The 21873-nt window shown below is 39.8% G+C and overlaps 1 protein-coding gene across 6 annotated transcripts in view; it reads right to left on the reverse strand.

The window, feature by feature from the left end:
* HIVEP2 (HIVEP zinc finger 2) overlaps positions 1-21873 on the reverse strand; it is a 204961-nt gene that overhangs the window by 103869 nt on the left and 79219 nt on the right. The gene's annotated exons all lie outside the window — the stretch shown is intronic.

A 21873-nucleotide genomic window follows, 5' to 3' on the forward strand; every position in this document is an offset into this window, starting at 1 on the left:
ACACATATGTGTTTTCTGACCTCAGTGAATACCTGATTTACACACAGGATGAAAAGTGCTGTAGCTTAAATTACAATAGGGCCCCAGCAAGGGGTGAGTGTCAAGAAGGGGCTGAGGGTGGATATATACTTGAAATGGATCTGGAGTAATCAGCAGAAGCTTGCCAACCTAAACAAGGAGAAAAACAAGTTTGAGAGGAAACAGAGCATATTCAGTTTTAGAACAAACTAGATTTGAGATGCCCTTAGAAACATTCAAGTAGAAATTGTCCAAGCAGACACATAGATATAGAAGCCACAGGATACCTGGGCTGAAAACCCAGTCTGGAAGGCCATTAGAAGTATCAGCATTTAGAGTGATACTTAAAACAACAGGCCTGGGTACACGGTTTGGGAAGCTGCCGAGAGAAGAGGCCCATGGCTGCACTTTGGGAAAAGCCACAAAGACAGGGAATGTGAGAAGGGGCTGGGAACAAGGTAACAGGGTAGGGTGACAGGTCACAGTGTCACAAGGCCAAGCAGAGAAAAAATTAAATGATAAACATAGTCAAGTACAAATCAACAGTAGATCCAATAAGACTAAAGGTTTCACTGAATTTCAGAATTAAGAGGTCACTGATATTCCTTTCTAAAGCAGGTGGCCAAAACTGTGATGCACTTGAGATAGGCAATGTAGAAGCTAGAAAGCCATTAGGATTATTGGTTCTAGTTTGTTTACTATAAAAATGTAAAATATGTGAGCATGTTTAATTTTCCAAGTTGAGAGACCTTTAATAGCTATGGTCCTGGGGGGAAAAAGGGTATCCATCCTAACAATATTTGACTGGATTAAATGTTGGCCACAGTGGAGAGACATAATTAAGACTTCACTGAGTTAAAGTAAAATTTCAGGGCACGTGGGTGGCTCAGTTGGTTAAGCGTCCGACTTCAGCTCAGGTCATGATCTTAAGGTCGTGAATTCAAGCCCCGCATGGGGCTCTGTGCTGACAGCTCAGAGCCTGGAACCTGCTTTGGATTCTGCGTCTCCCTCTCTCTCTGCCCCTCTCCCGCTCATGCTCTGTCTCTCTCAAAAATAAATAAACATTAACAATTTTTTTAAAAAAGGAAAATTTCAGATTCTCAACAATTAACTAACTACTGATGTTGCTTTATTGATTTGGGGAGACAAAGAACAACCAGTAAAAACCATACAACACTGGAGAAATCCTAAAACTTCTAAAAGGCAAAGGTAAATTTTGATCGTAGAATTTGCCAGCTGAACAAAATTGTATAGATCATCCATTTCAATCTCTTATTTGAAAGCAAATTTTAAAGCAATGCCATAATAAGAACTTCCAGTGGGAAATATCAAAACCGAATTTAAATTCTGCAAGATTAAAGAAATTGCTCGACACAAAGAAGAGGCACAAACTAGCCTGTTTCTGAAACTTTTAAACGTTTGATTCAGCCATCTTGATAGGAGGCAATTCCTAAGCCTGGTAATTACAAGTTATTAGTGAGCGTACCAAGAAAATTCCTGAAGAGGTACCCTAAAGATTCCACTGACCTCTCACACACTTAGCACCTAGTAACTAACTCCTTCTGCTCAGGCTGGTATCATGTGCCCCAGTGGCTTTTACCCCTTGTCTCCTAATAAGGAAATACCTGTATTGAAAAGAGTAAACAAGAAATTATACCGAGTAAAAAATGGAGTTTTACAGTGTAATGGTTTGTGTTGCAGGGTTATAACTGAAAACCCAGTTTTATTTTTGTGGTGAAAAATTGAAGGAAAAGTGCTGCTTTAGAACTTAAAAAAAAATGATTTATCAAATTGGTTTCTGGAGAATATAAAAATGAGAGGTTCTTTCGTACTCTTTTTTAAGTTTTCCAACTCCCTTTGTCTTTATGTTTTAAGTAAGGGGGAAAAAAATCACCCAGAGGAAGTATCTTTATCAGGCCTGAAATAAGTAAGGTCTGGTAATAGGATTTGACTCCCGGCCAAGAGCGGGGTCCACCTGCCCTCAGTCTGGCAAGACTTAGGATTGTGGCTCTCATATTTAGACACACACATCTACACCAAGCATTATCTCATTTCTTTATGGATGTAGCAGAGAGCTGGCAGCCTAGACTCTGTTTAGACTGCTCTGATTTCCATAAAAAGGAAGCTTAAAAGTTTGAGCTTACTACTGAAAACACGAAGAAAATGAACGACCTAGAAATAGTAATGGAGTCTGAAACAATCATCACACAGAATGATAAAAATAATCAACATTTACTGAATCCTTGTGTTCTGGCAAAGTGCTCCGTGATTTATGTGTATCTTCTCATTAAATCCTTTATGAGGCAGGCACTAACATTACCTCCCTTACAGAGGACTTAAGGCCTCAAGTTTAAGGAACTTATCCATTACCTCACACCAGGGACTGAAAACGCTTTCTTTCAATCCAGTGAGTCTGACTCAACACCAGTGCTTTTGAAAACATATACATAGTAGCAATATAAAAAGATGCTTGCTTTGAAGAAATCCAAGCTACCCAGCAATTATTTGCCCTCAATTTTCAGCTCCACTCATGATTTCAACCTGGCAAATGAACTACCAGTGCCAATCCAAAGGAAGTGTAATATATTGAACAATTCCTATTACTCACTATCTATACTGGTATGACTGAGCCACATGGAATGGTTTCAGCTGAGCCAAACAGGTCTGTCTACAGCAATGATAGAGCACTTTCACACTTAGAATGAAGGTCGCGGCTCTAAATTGGGCAACAAAATAAAAATCTTTCTTCTACAACTCAAAGAGTATTCCTTTACCCAGATCGTTGTCCTCATTTACTTTGGCACTGAAAAGTGTTTATTACTATAAAGTAAGGCCAAAATTTATGGGTTCGGAGGACTTTATATGCCTATGTTCCACTAGATTAATTTTGGAGGGCATGTCATGTTCTCCTTCTCCAGAAAATGCATTTCTTTGTTCTTAAACAAAAGCCGCAAATTTCCAAAAAAGAAACAAAACTTCACTACATGATATTTTTTTAAATTGTGTTTTCACTTCGTTATTGGGAAATGTCTTTATTTAATTTTTCTATTAAAAAATACGCTTTTCTTATAAAATGTTCATGATGAACTCTTTTTCTTCCCATCATGTATTCAATTATTCATTCAACGAACAATAACTGGGTACTCCCAAAGCTGTGGTTCTTGTCGTCATAGGACTTAGGGGCTAGGGAAGGACAGACATTGAAAACAGACTGCTACTGTGTAGATCCTGTAACAAAAGACAAGCCATGTAATCATGGCATCCATGTAATCGTATTTGAGAAAGGCAACTCTCTTCTAAGTGTACACAATTTCAAATACGAAAGGTAAGCATCCCTCCTGTCATGATCTCAAGCCTCAAATATACAGGTGGTTAAAACAGACACATGTTAAATCCACCACTAACTATACTTTCTCTCAAAACTGGTAAATGTCCCAAAGCATCCAGAATCCAATTTGGAAATTATCAGTACAGGTGATCTAGAAACTTCCCAAAAGAAGTCGCTGGCCACCATTCTCTTACTCTAGCTTACACAGTTTTATCGCTGAGTCTAACACACCAATCTGTGCAATTTGACAAATGTAGAGAGAAGGGGGGGGTGGGGAACTAGATAGGATTTGTCAGAATTGGAAGACTCTTTCAAGTCTTGGAGTAGCAGCCTTTTCCATTGGGCCTTTCTAGTCTAAAGTGATAAACATCTCAATCTTTGACAAACTTGAGGTAAAAATTTGTTATTTGATGTGGAAACAAAAAGCAAGGTATTTCTTCTTGTCTTTTAATTAATCTAAAATCCCCTTAGTTTAATTGCATACTTGTACAACATGTATCTTTTTTTTTTTTTTTTTTTTTTTTTACTCTTTCTAGAACCTGCTAAGATTCCAGTTGTTTTGTTACGATTTCCTTCAGTTAGTGTCTTAGTTCATAGATTAAGGTGTTTGTCTTTTCCTCTTTTGGCAGACTCTGGCAGACTAAGTCCATTTGGCAAAGATTATATACAACAGCATGTCCAAATGGAATCCCAGTAGACTGCCAGATGTCTATTTTTCCCACATCAGAGAAGCAAACCTTGTCTGCCCAGCTTGTATGCCCTACAAGTCTGGGACTTAGGGTGGGAAGTCCCAGTGGAAGGGGGAGTCTAAGCTGCCTCCTTGAGAGTCTCCTTGTGACTTTGGTGAAGAACTCACTTGGAATAGGCACAAGCTGGACAATTAAACTTCATCTTCCAGCCGGCCAAAATGGCTCCTTCTTAAGTCACGTTCCAAAAGTTCACTTTTATGCTTACTGCTTGAAATTTGGAATGCAGCCCTCTAGAACCAGTGTCACAGATAGTAACTGGCATCCCAGGCTAGCCTAAGGCTGGGATGTAGTAAGAGTACTACAGAACCTGTATTGCCTTATATATCATGGCTTTTATTAGAAAAAACAGTCACACTGAGGACTTGAATCAATAAGATATGAAACTACTCCTCACTTTTTCCTACATGGCCCATAAAAGTCTAGGTAAAACACTGAGATGTAAATAATAATATAAGAACAGCAAGACACATTCTTCGGGGGCACAGTGATGGGTCAGGGGCATCAGCAGGGAGAATCTCAGTGGCAGTCGGCTTTTGCAAAGGCAGCAATGGTGGTCCAGTTACTGGTAGCAACTGAGGTGAGAGAAGAGCGGAAGATAAGAGATGACCCTGAGAATAGGTGAGTCAGACACAGGCTGTGTGGTGAAAAGGAAGTGTCCTAAAGCTGAGGGCAAGAGGAAGAGAAAGGGAATTCCTGCCACAAACCAGCAGGGGAAATCCCCTGGTCTGGGCTGTTTTTCACTGTATCAAAATTCGTCATTTGGTGATTTAGGATTAGGAAAATTCGTCATTTGGTGATTTAGCCCTCCCAATCCTTACTTTCCTTCTCTGGCTTCTAAAAGTCAAGCTTTATGTTGTAAATGAGAATCTGCCTCAGGCCAGCATATGTGCAATGCTCCTCAGATTTACTGCTGGTCTACAGAGGTTCTCAACCAGGGTGATTCTGTCCCCCAAGAGACACTGGCCAATGCCTGCGGCTATTTCTGGTTATCAAATCCGGGGAGGGATGCTATGATCACCTGGAGGGTACAGACCACCTGATGCTGGTTAATATCCTACGATGCACAGGGCAGCCCCCCACAACAAAGAATCAACCACCCCTAAATCTCAATAGACCAAGTTGAGAAACCCTCTAAGTCTATAACTGTGATACAGTAAACTTTGTTATTTGTTTTTGTGCTCATGATGTGTCTAAGCACATCATGATTATAGCCCCCAAATCCCGCAGATCACTCTATCACTCAAACTCCATTGTGCAAATCAGGGTCACCTACAAGAAATTCTATAAACGGTCAACATCATTCTTCAGAATTAACAGAGGATGACATTTGATTTTTAACTGAAAAAATGAAATCTAGAGAGCCACACATGGAGAGCGTTGCAGTAAGGGTATGTATGGCATAAACTTGGTATCACCGGGACCGAACTGCAGCTTTCTAGAACAGGGTGCTGTCCAGGCTCCTACTGAACGTAAACCCTGCCATTGATGCCACATCCTGCTTCTTAAGCATTTCCAGAAACAGCTGCTGGACTCCTCACTGAGCATCCAGTCACAACCCAGGTGTGTCAGCTAGCTCCAGAGATGCCTGTGACACACACCAGTGTTAAAGCAATCACCTCCCCCAGGAAAGCCTTTACTGGGCTGGGTGTGTGACAAAGAGCGAAAGCAGGCTCACTAAACAGGGCACAAGTAGTTCCATGACCAGGACAAGGGACACAACCTCTCTCTGGTCCTCTCTTTCTTCAACTGAACAGAGAAAGAGTTTGACTTAGTCATCTCCAGCCTCCCTTTCGATCCCCACTGCCATGATCGTTTTCTTCCTAGATGGTAACGAGAAGGGGGCTGCTCCAAAGAAAGTTGGCGAAAGAGTTACCTTGTGAAGCCCTCTACGGTGAGGGCTCCCACCGTGGGGTGTCTGTGAACACAGCAGACCCAGGCAGTGAGCGGTCCCACAAGAGAAGCCTTTTTGAACAAAAGCGAAAAATGGTCCCAAGCCTGACAGAGCAAGTCTCCGTTTGGCTCCAGGCTGTATCAGAAGTGATGACTGCAAGAAATCAAGGAACAATCTCCATGCGTGCGCAGCAGGGAAAGGACTAATCATTACACACTGGCCTCGTCAGCCACGACCTCCTGCACAGACAGCCATCACCTCCCGAGCACCGTCTTCTCATTAGGAAGGACAGAGCATGAGTACAGTGTGTTTTTAACTGTGTCTTTGTAATAAAAATCGCAGACAAGAGCAAAATGGGAAGGCAGCAACAACACCAATTTGAGGAGCCTTTACATGTAAGGGACAAATACTTTACGTATTTAGAACCATTGGGTAGAGACCCAAATTAATTCTAGTTCTAGGGAGCTGCTCTGCAGGACTGAATGGTCTGCTGAGACAGTTTTCATTCACTAAGAACGGACACTGTTTTCATGAGTGTCCTCCCCGCTCCGCCCCCTGAGATTTCTATGCCATGCTTCTGTTCACATGCTTAGTGTGGCTATTTAAAAGTAACAGTGTCAAAGACATACTCAGGCCCTCCCAAGTGTGAAAAGTACAAGATGATATTTCTTGTCCTCAAGATTTTAAAAATCTGAATATGAAAATGCATTAAAAATATGCCACTGTGGGCGCCTATGTAAGGAGAAGTAGAACTAAAAAAAAAATCTATTTTTCTGCCATTTCGACCTTATCACAGCTTCCCAGGGCTATGTTTTTCCAGCAGAAACACCAGCATTTTAATATGTGTTTGGAACATGAGGCCTTGTGATAAAGCATGTTTGCTTTCTGGGTTTGTGTTCTGTTTGGTCTTATTTTGTTTCAGTAAGAGCCAGTACTGTTTAGAACACCTGCCATCTGCACTTGAGAGTTCTTGACAACCACCGTCTCACTACTTTCTGCCCCATGCTGTTGAAGGGGGAAATGGCAGGTACTCTCACCCTATTTCACTGAGAAATAGACAGGAAGGGGTTAAAAAGAGGAGCCCTTCTCACCTGTTCCCCTCTCTCACCTACTGCTCCCCCCTTAGCTATACCTAGGACTCTCCCCAGGCCACCCTAAGATAAAGGAGGGAAAAGAATGCTCTCAACTCCTGTTACTGCCATTGAAAGACCGAAGACTCTATGTGCAGTACTTTTCTGGTAAAATGAACAGGCAGACAGATGCCAAGAGCTGAGTTCCCTCTCACGGCAGAGAACGCTAACGTGACCAATGTGCTACAAAAATCGATAGCTGTGATGATTGCCTTTTTTGGAGCAGCCTGGGCAGTCAGCTGGACAGGGGGCACTGCTAAGCCCAGGCACACTGCCTGGATCAAGCACTGCAAACAAGCTTCACCATAGAGAAGCGTGAGTAATTACCTTATTAAAGAGATAAAGTCTGTAAAGTCTGATACAAACAGACAAGCGTAAATCCTTCAACGCACAGACCAAATGCTTGGCTTGGCGACCATAAAATGCAATAAGCAATGATATCTAGGTTGTATTACTCAACTTCCAAAAGTCTAATGCCCCTTTTTATCCTTCAAAAGATGACATCTCCACATGCACAAAGAAATGGCCTGCAAGGGAGAACTCTGGTTTAGAGGGGCTCCCCAGTTACCCTGAACCCACACAGGAAGTTGAAGGGAAACCTCTGTGACTAGTCTGTACTAACCTAGTCTTCCGTGCATGAATGCAGGGCAGATAAAGGGAACTACTGTATCTCAACTTGGCTCTGAAGCATTTCACATTATTCAGAAGAACGCCGAAGCTAATCCACAATTGCCCAAACGGTCCCTTCCGTGATCATTTCTCCTATGTTGTCCACAAATGCAGTGCAGATGGTGCATTTCTCAGATCCTGAGAATGACAGACAACATCTCTGGGATCTCACATTTACTTTTCAAAATTGGCATTTCATTGCCACCAACCAGCAAATATAAGCAAAAAATAAAGAGGTCTAAAACACTGTTAGAAAGTAGAGCTTGAGTAAATGAGCAAATTAGAAAAAAATATTATGTCACTTGCTCAAGTGTTATCTGTCAACTTAAAATAAAAATGCAAATAAAGAGAGGTTTGAAACAGTCCTTCTACAATAAGCTATTGTATGGTTCATACGTCTGGGTCATTCACAACTCCCGGAAATAGCTGTGTGTTCGCCAAATGCTCTTATTCTGTGTGTTCTCACGGGCTTTCAGGACTTGTGCAAATTGTTTTCCAAGCACCATCCGGCCATAATGACCAGGTTACTGCTGATAATTACGCTTGCCTGTCTATAGGTTTGTCAGCTAAAGAAATCCACAGACAGCTGTCATAATGAGCAGAAATCTACTTCTGGCACAGCTGCGCTGACCACAATGCATTAGAAAAACAACCCTCTTTGCAATAACCAGTTCTGGGCATCACTGGTTAAAAAAGACTAGTTTCCTGTTTTTCTCAAAAACTTCAGAGTGTGGGTATTGCTATTTTTTTACCCCACCCACACCTTTTCTCTTTAATTGTTGAAGATTTGGTGCTGTAAACACCTAATCATGGGCATTTTTTTTATATATATTATAAGTCAGGGTTTAATTTTAGGTCAGATTTATCCTTTCCAAGCCAACACCTGCCCTGTGCCAAGGTGTGGGTGGGAGAGAGAGCTGGGGGTACTAGGTCGGGGGCTTTGCGAGGAAGGGAGCCCCTCCCTGGAAAGGGGATCTCAGCCCAGGCTTGGGGAACACCCTGCCACTCGATGGCCGGGGCCAGAAATGGCAGCAGGACAATGGCACCTTCAGGCTGGCTGAGCTTGGCTGGAGTGTGGTGGCCTTAATATGGCACACAGCATCAAGTGCCCTGCTTGACATATCATCTCAATTACTCCAAGATATTCCTCTTCCTCGCTTGGAGATGTTAATTCCTTTCTTTCCAGGAGAGATCTAGGCCCATGTATGCAGTGCACATTATTACAAGGGTGGCAGTTCCTTCTGCCTGACCCCATAAAGTCCCTGCTCCAATGTCACCTTCTCCCAAACTCTCTCCCCGCCTAATTAGTCACATACACATAGAGCATACGGCCTAGGAAGATGGGCATATATATCTGTTCCCCATACTGGGACAGAAGCTTCTTAGGAGAGGCAATACTGTTTTGTTTACCCCATTATCGCTGACACCTTAAATAGTGCCTGGAAAATAGCAGGTGACTTATTAATATTTGCTCAGAATGAATGCCACCCCCCACACACTGTTAATTCATGACCACCTTTAGCTCACCTCCTACCCACCTGCGCCCAGTTCTGTGGAAACCCTCACCTACTGTATGATAGTTTGCTTGCTTCCGATTTTCTTAGAAACCCAGAGCTCCTGGAGATGGAAACTGGACTCTGCTCACTGCTCAGGACCCAGCACATAACAGGTGCTCAATAAACATCCACTGAGTATTGTTAAACGAATTACCTGCGGTTGCCTAGTTTGGGGCTAGGGTCCGTGTAGACATTGTAGAAATATAAAAAGGAGTAAAACACAGATTTCTGTCTCTAATTTTTTCTTTTACCTACACTTTCACTTTTGGTCACTAATAGAAAAGTCCGAGGTATTTCCTCAGCCAACAGCATCAGCTCACAGGCAAGGCAATAAGAATTGAGCCACGTAAACTTGTCAAAACAAGGACCAGAGGAAAAAAAAAATTAAAGGAAGTTGAAAACAAAATGTTTATTGCTATCCTGCTAGGCAAGAAGTTGAGGTAATATCCTTTGAAAGTCACTGACAGGGAAGGATTCTAACCAAAGTCAAATCTTCACTTTGGTTAAACTTCACAATAGGGAAAATGCAAATATTTTTCCTCACATAAATTCTCCTTATAAAAGAAAGGCAGAAATTCATTTCCTCTATCCCTTCAGACCTTCTAAATTTTTCCTGAACTATAAAAGGGGTAAGAAAAATGCTAAGCCACAATTATACTTAAATGTACGTGCGCTGACTTTACGTGATTCCTACGATGTTAAGAAGAACCAAGAAGATAAGAACTTAAATGAGCAGAAATAAATTTATAGTACTTATCATCTGTTTCAAGATTTTTAAAAATTACTTATATGCACCCTTATATTATAAAGTTCCACAAGGTATCCATTACTATACTACTAGCCTTGGGAGTAGGCCTTATTCCCAACAAATTTTGCAACTTGGCTAAGTAATAAACAGACTTTTTAAGATAAGGCAAATCCTCTTTGATTCCTATGTGCTTCATTTAACTGTGAAAAAAATAAAAGAGAAACAGAAGTTAAGTCAACCACCATTTCACAGAAGACTTGGATCAATTTTCAAGGAAATTAAAAATCTACTTAGTACATGCACACATCAGATGACTGTAAAACACAGCCAGCCACATAACAACAGTGACACATGAAGGCAATAAAACAGCATATTCAGATGCTTAAGTGCATTCACATAGGAAAATGTTGATCAGAAAAACAAAGCCTCTTTGCTTCTGTATGTTTGGAAATAAACATAATCATTGTCATATATTTTGTTACTAGGGAGCAAAATCTTTCCCTACTCATGGACAGATCAATTACAATGGCCTTCCCCAATATTAATACTCAACACGATGGATCTATAAAAAGCAATGTACTAATAATGATGAGCTCAAGCATATACATGTATGATAGGCTTGAGACGAAGAAACCACAGCTTCTATATATGAAAAAAATTAAATGCCATGTGTCCATAAATCAAAGATCTAATGCGATAACATTTGATGAACTACGAGCAACATCACATGCCAAACAAAATAATTCTGTTTCTTATAGGTGTCCTTGGATAAGACAGATTAGCGTCATACAAATAACACAAATTTATAAAAGACATATATATTTTGCAATCAGGCTGATGCAGGAAAATAGCATTCTGCAACATAGATCTCTTTTGACTTTCTTTCCAAGTCATTAATAAACGCCCTTGAAATTATCTCTCTCCCTCTGAACAATGTTAATGTTGTCTTAAGTTCTAAGTCGCCAGCTCCATACTCTCAAATTATAAATAGACAAAATTCAGTGTATGGAACTTCTTTTTAGAAAAGGATTCTGGGGCGCCTGGGTGGCTCAGTCAGTTAAGCGTCCAACTTCAGCTCAGGTCATGACCTCACGGTTCGTGAGTTCAAGCCCCACAATGGGCTCTGTGCTGACAGCTCGGAGCCTGGAGTCTGCTTCAGATTCTGTGTCTCCCTCTCTCTCTGCTCCTTCCCTGCTCATGCTCTGTCTCTCTCCCTCAAAAATAAACATTCAAAAAAAAATTAAAAAAAAAAAGAAAAGAAAAGAAAAGGATTCCATTTCCAAGTGGACTCCTAAGAAAGATGTGGTAAGTAAGTAAACCAGACAGTGTGGCAGTCTTACTAGAATTTAGAATTTGGTCCACCTATAGTAGCAGATGGGTACTCGGGGCAGCTGCAGGAAGATGGGGAAAAGAGCTTGAGAGCTATTGATTTCTGTAATGATTAAAACCACAACCGACAACAATAAAACAGCATTTAGATTTTTATTATGTTACTTGAAAAAACCTTTTCAGGAAATTATAGGTTTATAAAGTTAAGGGGGCACATCAGCTTGGCCATCTCTAAGATTCTGTTATCAATATTTTATATATGAATCTTTTCTCTGCCCTAATTCTCTTTCCCCACTATATAAATCTCCATAGCAGACAAGAAACACTCATAAATGAAACATGGGTTTAGCTAATATAATTACAAGGAAGAATGAAGCAAATTTATTGTACTAGGTTCCAGATGTGAAAGACAAGTGTCAGTTCTTCCTGAAACAATTTCACTACTTTCAACAGTTAAAATACATATATATTGTGTAATGGGTTTGCTGTTGTAGCAAATGAAATGTATAAAAATGGCAAAAAACAGGTTTGGTTATATATTTCTTATAAATGCTCTGCCCACAGCTCCAAACATAATACACCACAAAATTTAATTTGAAACCTCAAATATCAAAACTATATGCATAAAGGAACTCCTAATTATAGTAGTTTGGAGTTTAATATAAATCCTAAACACAAGCCAAAACTTTTCTCAGCTTTGTCAATGTTCCTGACATTAACATACACACTGTTTTTGTTTTCAAACCTCAAATCTTTTTGGAAATTATGAATTAACTTCTAAAGAAGCAATGGCTATTAATAGTTACTTTGCATAAAATTATTTCTAAAACACTGCTTTCTGAAGAATTAAAAAGCATACCAGATATAATATGACAAAATATTTTTAAAGACAGTGCATGGCAAATATCAACTTATGAATCTTTCTACAGATTTAATGGAGTTTTCAGGAAAAAATAAATAAATTTGGAAAGTCCTTCCCCAAAGGGGTCAAATTCAGTGGTAAATGTCATGCCAGATTTAAAGTAAATCAAAAGTATCAAATCAAGATTTTCACAATACTTCATATCTACCTTCTTCTAACCATGCTTTTTACCTAGTACACATTTTCAGGGTCTACTCTTTGTAACTTGGGGGCAGGTGCTAGGATCTTATAAGAAATAAGATGTATTTCCTTCTACGGAAAAGCTCACATTCCACTGAGAACTGATTCAAGGAATATTTATAGTCCACATGTCCCTAAAACACATTTATGAGCAAAACCTTTATTTAAATCTCATCCTTATTATTTTCTGTAGCTTTTGTTCCAGGATGGAACGATGTTTATACTGCTATAAACAAAGATTATATTAAAAGGATATATATGTGTGAGCAGTTTTCAGATTAAGCATGTGTGATTTACCTTTGCCTCTTTCATTGGAAAGACCACCCCGTAAGCAGTCAAAACAGAAAGAGGATCGTAGGGGGATCCTTTTCTTTTCTCTCTGCTACCTATGTTGAGGATTTCACTCTTTTGCCGGCCTCTCCCCTTGTTCTGTAGCCTTGAATTAGAACCATCTTCACTGGCTCTCTCCCCGACTCTCCAGCCTACAGGAATGTCAGCAGGAGCCTCCCCAGATCCCTTCAACCAAGAACTCTAGGAGTAGCCAAAACAATCAGGAGTGGGAGAGACACTGCTCCACAATAGCAGAAAGAGTCGTGTTCTCCAATATCACAGCTGGTCACTTAGAATGCATTTTTGCAGAGAAACACACCCAGGTATGTAACTCCTTACCTATTACTAATACTGCAAGCGCTTTACAGGTCAACTCAGTTTTTGTGACTTAGCACAGAAAAATAAATCTTATCCAATAAAACTGTTTATAAGTTGTGGGTACCCTATATGCACATAGAAGAATAAAGAAACTGGAATCTTCCACGTGAGTGACACCTGTTCATTCAATAATTTTTTGAGCACCCGGTAACTTCTAGGTATACACATTTCTAGTGCATATCTCAGTTAAATGCTTTTATTCTGCTCTCTATTGTAGTTTATTAAAAAAAAAAAAAAAGATTGTCTTCTTTGGAATTTTAGTTCAATCCCCCCTCCCCTTCCCAAGGAGGGGAAAATTCACTGTCACTTGCCTGGATGATACTTTGATTATGGCCCTCAGTATTCTCCTTCCCTCAAAGGCCCAAACTCCAAAAGAACAAATTCAGCCCATTCCGTTACAAACTGCAATTACCTCCCAAGAGGCTGAAATATCTACGTTAAGTGATCGATTCTCACCTCCTACAATAAATCAATATATATACATGTGCTGGAGCTTAAAATTAAAAAATATACTCTTCAAAAGTCGTTTCCTCTAGCAAGAGTTTTATTACAGTCTATTTGGTTTTTGTTTTCATTGTTGTAGTTTTTTATTCTCTAATAAGAAAATAAGTATATTGCCAGTCACTATTGCTCTGGGGAAACCAAATCTCCTCTGAACGACACTGGGTGTCTAACACGCTGCCATTCTTGTAACGCAAGATAGAGTTTGGACTGCTATACCCATGAATTCAAATGTTTTTTTCTACTATACTTCTAACTGTTTATTCAGTTGGGATGTGGGGTGGCGTGCATTAATGCTGTCACGAACATTATAAGAAAATGCTGAATGAAAGACACAAAAATCATAATTTCATTAATAATTAACCAAAAAGATATTGGGGTTATGCTACTAACTAGTGAGGGTCTCAACTTACTCAATTGAGAAGAGCAGAAATGGGAAAACTTTTAAAGACTGGTGTTCCCCTTTAGTTTTCTCTGTTACTTGGTTCAAAACCCTTGCATAATGCATACAGTAATACTTAATAAATGCACAGGAACCTATCACCTCTCTCCTTTTGTAGTTTAATTAGGTGACTGACTTCAGGCATACTATAAATTATGATGACAATATAATTACTTCTTTAATGCGCACACTTAAAAGATTTATAAACAGGAGTAACAGCCCAGTACATTGAAAAGGGGCACACCAAACGAAATGAAGCACAACCCAGGACGATGACAGAGACAGACGGCTTCTGCAAGACAGATTTGAACCAGAAGGGGTTTCACATGCTTCAGTGAACAACTGAAACTGCTACCTCACAACGAATTGGGAACAACTGATAGACTTCTTTATAACCTCAACTGTCTTTACAGGGAAGGAGCTAGAACTGCCGTATTTTGTTCTTTGTCAGCTTTGCCTCTCTGAGCCTCCCCCAGGAGGCTTCCTCTTGCAGTGAAAAAGCACAGACTTCTGAGAGGGTCAGACCTTAGTTCAAATCCTTCCTCTGCCATTGGTCACCTGTGGCTTTAACTAAGTTGACCTCTCTGAACTTCAATTTCTTCAGTTTAAAAGTGCAGAAAATCTGCCCTTGGCAGGACTGGACTGGAAATCAAATTAGATCGACGGGATGGTGAACTGCTGAAGAGGCATCCTTCTGCCTCTTACTACCTCTAATCAAGCACATTATTTATTTTCCTTGTGCCTCAGTTTTCTCATCTAGAAAATGGAGATAATAACCGTAACTGCCTCAAACACTTGTTGGAAAGCAAAGTAAGTTAACACACATAGAGCATGCCTGTCTGGCACATAACAAGTACTCAGTAAATGTTAGCTATTAATATATCACTGAGCATAACCACTGGAACACATTTCTTTTTTCCCAACCCCCAGCCACATAGATATTTCTAGTAATAAACAGTTCCTGAAATTTCACCTCTGCAGTAAAGCTTTCTTTTGGAGTTAGGTAACAGCTTGTTTTATGTTTTTGCCCTATGTATATGTATCCATATCAAAGTGCCTATCTTTAATTTTAAGTTTCTAGAACACAAGTATTTTGTCTGGAAGCTTGTTTCTGCGAGGCACTGGCAGTCATGAATTTGGACATGCCATCAGTTAACTTAAAAAACATGTGGGCAATTCCAAAATCAGTATGTATTTTTATGTTAATGATATTAAGGAGAACTACTGAGAGGACTAATATGTAAAGTTGTGCAAAGGACTTTCTTTTTATCTTTAAGGTAAGTTTCTCCTTTAATTGATTGAACTAAATCAGATTTCATTTTACCCCAAGAGGGTTAAAAATGCAAGGAGACTCAGCCCAAATGGCCAGTTATCTCTTTCTAACTGCTAAAAATAGATTCTCATTCCTTTGAACCGTCTTTATTTAAAAAAGTGAAAGAGAAGACAAAAATTGAGCTACAATTTTTATGTCTGTTTGTTTATTTTGAGAGAGAGAGAGAGAGAGAGAGAGCAGAGGAGGGACAGAGAGAGAGAAAATCCCAACCAGACTCTGGGCTGTCAGGACAGAGCCCAATGCAAGGCTCAAACTCACGAACCCATGAGATCATGACCGGAACCAAAACCAAGAGTCGGACACTTGACCAACTGAGCTTCCCAGGTGCCCCTACAATTTTTTGATGGGGATTTTTAGTTCTCTTCCCTGGCCCCACAGTAAACTGGAGACTAGAGGCATATATATGGAAGATGGCAAATGAGGAGATCCAGTGGGTTATGAGAAATCTTAGGGATATACTGATTCTGTATTTCTAACCAGCTCTGGTAAATGTGGTGTTTTTTCCTCTAACAAGCAGCTGGATATATGTTTTGGTGTAAATATTTATTTTAACCAAAATACACTTAATTAGAAAGCATCACTGCCTGCTTACATCAGAAAGAAAACACATTTTACTCTTTTGCTATTATGTATTTTCATTTGTCTTTTTTAAAACTTTGCACGCTGTCATCACGTTTGATGTGTATAACTTTACAGAAAGGCTACAGCAAAAGTACCCATTAATGAGTATTTATTATACAAGTCAGGCACTTGTACATATTCAACCAATTTTTATTAGCTACCAGTGGTATTTATCACTATGGCATCCAATCTACCGTACATTTGGTCAAAGATAAAACAAATATCTGGCTTGAAGTGCCTTCTACAAGCCAGTTGTTATCGTCACAGATTGACTGCAACAGATACGCTTTGATACACAGAACCTGAATACACCATCCTGATTCTTCCCCCACCCACTTCTGGGACGGCTTTGGTCAGCAACAGCTGCGGCTGATACATTACTCTACTTGTTTAAGAACATGGCACTGGTACAGAGATTAGATGACATAAAGCATCGAATACTGGACATAGCTCTTATAAAGTTTTCCCGAAGTAATCAGGGGGCAAAAAAAGTGTGATGACAGAATGTGCATGTGCCATCAGTTATTTAGAAAACATGTGGACCGGTACCTGCTTCCAATAATTAAAACATTAACCCTGAAGGAGTAGCATGCAGGAGTTGGAAAGTAGCCTAGTGTGTTTTAGATCATAAAAATTCCAATAGGATCCCATGTGAAATTCTTGAAATGTTGTGCTAGAACAGGTCACTTATTTTTGTATACGTTCTTATTTTTAAAAATAAAAAGAAATTCCCAACAGTCTCAGAGTCACCCATCTGAATAACCCAACTTCAAGCCTTGTATATTATCGTCTTATACTGCTAATCTGGCACAGATTAGCAACAGAAAGGAAACATATGTCTATAATCTTAAAACTAGAAAGACATCACACTGCGAGACTGCTGTGTCAGAAATTTCCGTTTTTAAGAGTGACACGGCGCTTAAACAATAGTTACCCGACTGAGCTACAGTTCACTTAACCTCACAGTCCAGCTGATGATTGATGAAGGGTCAAGAGGGTAGCAGACTTTGGGTGCACAACACTTCAATCCTTTATCAAAGATGGCAAGAGGCCATGTACTACAATAACAGAACAAATACTTCCTTTTACCATACAGTAAATTCCTTTCTCTGATTGGCTAAAGCTTCGGCCCATGGTTCCCAGAATAAAAGTAGCTTCTGTCGTTAGCAAAACACATTTTAGAAAGCAAGTTACTTAATAATTCCTGGGCCAAGTGAAATGTCTGTTTCTCTATGGCAGTTAATAACCCCGTGTATCTCTCTGGCTCCTTACACTAAAGCATCTACCACAAAGACCGTAAAGATACCTCTAAAACCCGACCTCATTGAGGCCGCTCTATAAAGGCAGTTAGGCCTTTCAGTGTGTGCAAGGAACATACAGAATGTTCTCATCAGAGAGAGCATTTAATACGTGGCAAAGCATACTATTATTTCCACTTATTTGCAGTTTTTAAAAAACACTATCAAGTCATTGTTGAAAATTAATTCAGAGTCAGGGGGATCTATCTGTTTTGAAAGAAAAGAAGACGAAATGTTCAACCAAATGTTTGGAATTCTGGTTAACTGGATCTATTATGGTAACTGCTAATCAGAAAATGTTTCGAGCCATATTGTTGAAAAATCTTATTTTTTCATAATTGATAAGTACAATTTATTTCCTCTATAGTATTTTCTCCTTCTTGACGTGATTCTGAACATCTATTCAAAATTATAGAATAATACAGATTTCAGTCATGTAGAAGATTTGAATATGTATCAAAAATCCTAGATCAGTGGCTCACAACCCAGGATTATTTTGCTCCCTCAGGGACATTTGGCAATGTCCGGAGACATTTTTGATTGTTACGACTGGGTACAGGTATTGGTACCTATCGGGTAGCGGCCAGGAACACTACTTAATAAACTACGAGGCACAAAATAGACCCCCCACAACAAAGAACTGTCCAGACCCAAATGTCAACAGTACCAACATTGAGCAACCCTAGCCTAGATGTTGCCTCAAAAAAAAGTCACTGTTACTTCTTCTTCTGAAAAATAAAGTGCACATAGACAAAAATAAATAAATAAATAATGTGTTATGGCTAATCAAAATTTTAATGTGCAAATGTATTTATTTGCCAAAAATATACCAACAATATACAAATTCCTTATTCAGAGTAGAAAATGATTTCATAAAAACCATGCCTTCAAACATAATACTAAAATTAATTTATCTTTAGTCATTAATATCATGAAACAATTCTTCCAATTATAAAATTTGTTTTCAATATTTTTAAAATGCTGAAGCACTACACTGAATTTTCTCAGATCATGTGATTTTTAATATGACAAACAGGATAACCAGAATAAGGAAAAAAAAAATCAAGCTTTTTAAGCTGCGCTTAATCTGAGGACCCCCCCCAAACAAAACTCACACACAACTATATTACAAGACAACCAGCATTTTAAAATGTACACTGGAATCACAATCAGAAGACTTACTTAAATCAAAGGTTTGGATTACATATGTGAGTAGCTTTACTTAGTAACTTCAAGTTCATCAACACAGTAATCCAAAAAGTCCTGGTTAAAAGTATATTCATACTACTAATCTTGTAGCTTATGTATTCAATCACTGAACAGGTGTTCATTACCTTCCTTCCTAGGAGAAAGGAAAGACTGACGATTTCCCCCATGGAACATTGACCCGAAACAGGCCTTCAGAGAGATGAAACACGATCTTCACTCAGAGGCCAGAAGACGCTTAAAACCTCCCAGCCATGGTGGCAGGGCCAGCCCTGAACAGTTGCAGGTCAGTGCCCTCAGTTCCGCAGAAGGAAGTCCCCGGGTCCCCACAACACCCCCCGGGATATCAGCAATAGCACATGACTCTGCTCCTTTGGGATTCAGCACCAAGGTGACTAGAAATACGAACATTTTTGAGGCGCCTGAGGCAGGCTCAGTTGGTTGAGCATCCGACCTCGGCTCAGGTCATGATCTCACAGTTCGTGAGTTCGAGCCCCGTGTCGGGCTCTGTGCTGATAGCTCGGAGCCTGGAGCCTGCTTCGGATTCTGTGTCTCCCTCTGTCTCTGCCCCTCCCTGCTCACGCTCTGTCTCTCTCCCAAAAATAAATGAGCATTAAAAAATTAAAAAACAATAAATATGAACATTTTCATGTAGCAGAGAAGGACCAGAGTATTGGAAGAAGGGAAGTTGCCACCTGAGTTCAGGTCTTCTTGTCTGACCTCACTGTACCACTCACTGGCCGCTTACCGTGAGCCAGTCACTGAGTGTCTCCGAGGCACAATTCCTCTATCTGTACAGTGGGGTTTTGTGAAGATTAAATCAAATAAACGTATATAGAAGAAGTCCGCAAACTGCCCGGCCCCATAAAGCACATGACTTTGCTTGTCTGAAGGGTCACCACAGCACAGCACCCTCTTTCTCTCCTCTTCTGCATGCATTCTCCTGCCCTCTCCAACCACCTCCCGCTGCTCCCTTTCTCTTCCCCTCAAGACAAGTATCCTCAGAATCACCCAAATCCCATCACACAGAAACCTAAAACAGTGAAAGATGGTACATTCCATCCCTTCAACGTAGAATTTGATTTCCTCTTTGAACCTAGAAGAGTGCAAATGGCTTCAGATCCATTTTTCTTTTAAATTTCACAACAGCCCTGCCACGTAATTAAATTACCCCTATTTTACAATATAGAAAGCAAAACAAAACAAAACTGAAGCAGGCAGAGAAAAACGTGCCCAGTTTTCACCCAGCTAGGAGTAAGGGAACCAGAACAAGAAGCATGACAATTCCAGAGCCCACACTCTTAACCATGACCAAGAACCGTCTCACTTTAACAATAAAGTTATTTATAAGACGAAATATCCGTTTTTGTAAAGGGTGCCTTCCAACGTCCAGATAGCCAAACAACGCACAGTCACCATAAATACACCGCATCTTTTCCCCCATACACCTCCCCATCACCTCCTTTTCGTGACAGCCTCTATCAGGACACAGACGGCAGGACGAGTGAAACCAACTCTCTGCCTAAGACAAGGCCCCACGGGTGGAGCAAATTTTCTTAAACTCAAGAAGAAAGTAGCTTCTCCAATGAGATCATCTCTGCCATCGTAGCAGTGAATTACTGGCAGGTGTGGTGAGATAGTACCAAACAGTCAATGCATGAAAACGATAGTGACAAGGATAATAATACTGACACACAACACTTCTGCTTATTCACAACACTCTCCAGCTTATTGAGTGCTTCCATATACACTATCTCGTTATATTTGGATCGTCCAGCCACGAGGAAAGGAGAAGATGTGCGAATATCAGAAGGAAAAAGGCAGGTCAAGTGTCAGAATATCCAAGGAGAGAACGAGTATCTTAAATTCCCAAATTTAAATTATTGACTCCATGGCCAAAAATGCGGTTTTGGAGTTTCTGAAGGGCCAAAGAAGAACACATCTGTTGTGATTCCAAAATAATTCTGAAATTCTTATTTCTTCTAAGAAAGGTAATAAAACAAAACAAAAACTTTATATGGTTCTTTATGCATTTTATATGATAAATACTACCCTAAAAATACGAATTTTACCTTATGGAAACATACTATGTGAATAGATTTGGAAGCTAAAATCATAGAAACATGTAGTTATAAAAGTATGATTGCATACATTTGCATTAACACCCTGTTTGCTCTCCTGAATTTTGATCTCCCATTTCTGCAATACTACCACCCCTTGAAGGCAGCTACAAATGACTTACCTTTGCCTGACTCCCTCCAAGCCTAACACAGAACTTTGTACATAATAGGAACTCAACCATGCCATGGATTGGTTAATTAATGCAAATTAAGCTGGTAGCCCAGTACTATGAAATGCGTGGTTTTAAAATATATATTGTTGGGGCACGTGGGTGGCTCAGTTGGTTAAGCATCCAACTTCGGCTCAGGTCCTGATCTCAAGGTTTGTGAGTTCGAGCCCCACGTCGGTCTTTGTGCTGACAGCTCAAAGCCTGGAGCCTGCTTCAGATTCTGTGTCTCCCTCTCTCTCTGCCCCTCCCCCACTCGTGCTCTGTCTCTCTCCCTCTCTTTCTCTCTCTCTCTCAAAATGAATAAAACATTTAAAATATATATGTGTATATATATATATATATATATATAGTTGAAATATATATGTGTATATATATATATATATAGTTGAAATATATATGTGTACACATATAAAATATATATGTGTATATATATATATATATATAGTTGAAAGCTCACAGACAAGCAACCTTAAACTCAGCTGAAATGCAACTTCGAGCAAAAGTAAGCTGCAGATTTAATAGTACTGCAACAAAAATGCTCCTTTTGAATTTGACAGCTCCCAGTCATTCAGGCCCAGAGTAACACGCAGGGAACAGTCCTCTAAAACTACTGTGGTATCTTCTGAATCACTGCCATTACCCGAGAAAACCCCAGGAAGTGGTTTGACTGAGTAGCTGGACCAGTGCGTAGGTATCAGCTGATGTCTCTCTCTCTCTCTCACACACACACACACACACACACAAGTCGGTAACAATGGGGACATTGTGAAACCAGGAATAACCTTCCCCTATCTTCAGTAGTTTGGGAAATCATTTCTAACCCAGTGAGTATATAACTTGGGAACAAGTCAAATGGTTAATTATTCACAGAGAGTTTAGTAATTAATCTGTTTTAGACCAAGTACTGTAGGACCTGAATAACATAAGGATGTCCGATGTCTGGAACAATGAGTC

The sequence above is a fragment of the Panthera onca genome, chromosome B2 (genome assembly GCF_046562875.1).
Source record: "Panthera onca isolate mPanOnc1 chromosome B2, mPanOnc1 haplotype 2, whole genome shotgun sequence".
In the NCBI taxonomy this organism is placed as follows: Eukaryota; Metazoa; Chordata; class Mammalia; order Carnivora; family Felidae; genus Panthera; species Panthera onca.